Source organism: Palaemon carinicauda, chromosome 13, assembly GCF_036898095.1.
Source record: "Palaemon carinicauda isolate YSFRI2023 chromosome 13, ASM3689809v2, whole genome shotgun sequence".
In the NCBI taxonomy this organism is placed as follows: domain Eukaryota; kingdom Metazoa; phylum Arthropoda; class Malacostraca; order Decapoda; family Palaemonidae; genus Palaemon; species Palaemon carinicauda.
This window is the reverse complement of record NC_090737.1, coordinates 10,738,254-10,740,294: the sequence shown is the minus strand read 5'-3', so window position 1 is coordinate 10,740,294 and position 2,041 is coordinate 10,738,254. Positions and strand designations below refer to the sequence as shown.

The 2,041-nt window shown below is 31.6% G+C and overlaps 1 long non-coding RNA gene across 1 annotated transcript in view; it reads left to right on the top strand.

The window, feature by feature from the left end:
• Positions 1-747, top strand: part of LOC137651887 (uncharacterized) — a 183,608-nt gene extending 182,861 nt beyond the window's left edge. The window contains exon 3 of the long non-coding RNA XR_011046119.1: positions 585-747. This is a non-coding gene — a long non-coding RNA (uncharacterized lncRNA). The remainder of the gene's footprint in view (positions 1-584) is intronic.
• Positions 748-2,041: the final 1,294 nt, after the last annotated feature.

Below are 2,041 nucleotides of genomic sequence, written 5' to 3'. Positions count from 1 at the left end.
GTTTGGTAATCTCAGTGTTGTCAGGTGCATGAGGACAGAGGAGAATATGTAAAGAACAGGCCAGACTATTCGGTGTATATGTAGGCAAAGGGAAAATGAACCGTAACCAGAGAGAAGGATCCAATGTAGTACTGCCTGGCCAGTCAAAGGACCCCATAATTTGTTTATAATTTCTAATTTTGTCGAATTTCTAGACTAGATATAATTTTTATTTGTGTCTGTACATATATAATGAAATCATAATTATGAAGATTATTATAATTATTAAAATAAGGCTTATCAAAATTACTAAAATGTTTATTATTAAAATATTAAAATTATTAAGATTCTCTTAATTTATCTTTATTTTTTCTTGTTTTACGTGCAATATTTAATATTGATTTGAGCATTACATTTACTTGAGCCACTTTTTATCATAAATTGCCTTACTATAATAATTTGATTTATTTTACTCGATATTAATTTTTTTTAAGTAGTTCAATAGTTTTAACATCTAGCCTGGAACCTGACATTATTTTTTTGATTATATTTAACACTTTTAAGTAAGGAAATATGTGCTGTAATTCTTTATTTTTTCCTTTCAGCGGAAGGAGAGACTGGAATGGGATACCCTGTGCTTGTGTACATCCACGGGGAATCTTACGAATGGAACAGTGGCAACCCTTACGACGGGGCCGTCCTGGCATCCTATGGCAGAGTCATCGTTGTTACCGTCAACTTCCGTCTTGGTGTCCTTGGTAAGGATTTTTTTTTTTTCCTTTTTTTTTAATATTTCGGTAGAGTCCCACCCAGTGCCATTACCGCTTTGCCAGTACATAGTTTGATTTTTTTTCTTTTTTTCCCGAGCGAAGCGAGCCCAGGCAGAGCAAAAACCATTAGATTTCGGTAATATTTCAATAGTGTCAATGGTTTTCGCTCCGCCGTAGGCTCGGTTCGCTAGCGAAAAAAAAAAAAAATATCAAGCTCCTATGTACTGGCAAGCATTAATGTCGCTGATGGGGATTCTACCGAAATATTACCGTTTTCTTCATATGTTTTTAAAATGAGTTTTGGGCTTTAGGTGAAGGTAGTATTATGAAGTGTTTTAAAATAGGTTCCAGTATTTAAAGTGTGTTTTTTTTATATGTTATTAGATAAGTTTTTGGCTTTAGGTGAAGGTAATATTATGAAGTGTTTTAAAAAAGGTTAGAGTCTTTAAAGTGTTAAAGGTAAGTTGGCATTGTTGCTGATTTTCTAAGTTTTGAGTCTGAGTTTTTTCAGGGCTATGTTGATTATTAAAATTGTTTCGAGGTAAAGTCAGTTATTCTTATTATTAGGTTAAAAACTTAATTTTCGTATCGGTTAGCTCCTTTTTGCAACTCATGATCCTCATAATTTTTAAAATATCAATATTGATGATATTTTGGGTCAGAAATTTTACAAATTTTTGAAGCACGAAACTCCATGAAATTTATTTTTCATTTTCAAAATGACTATTTTACTTTTATCTTAATACATTGAACTGATATTAGAAAAAAAAGAACACAGTACTTTCGTTCACTAGGGACATCACCATAGTCTGTCGATGTCCCTAATGGACGAAAGTATGAACTCTAATCAAGTCTTTTAATTTTAACTTCCGTGGCTATAATACATTTTATACTCATCAGGTGTCAGCTTTCGTGATTTCTGCACATACACATCATTATTATATTTACTGTATATATATATATATATATATACGTATGTATATATAAACATATGTATATATGTCTATATATATATATATATATATGTATATATATATGTGTATGTATGTATGCATGTATGTATGTTTGTATGTATGTATATGTATATACACACACACACACATATATATATATATATATATATATACATACATACATCCATACATACACACATACATAGTATATCACCTGTAAACGGGCTCTCTTTCTACACTGCAAATGAACCAACAAGCAGCAAATCACTTCAACCATTGTGAATCTGAAGCACCCAATCAATGACTCTTCTCTCGTCCTTTCTTCGTTCACGCTCCCCC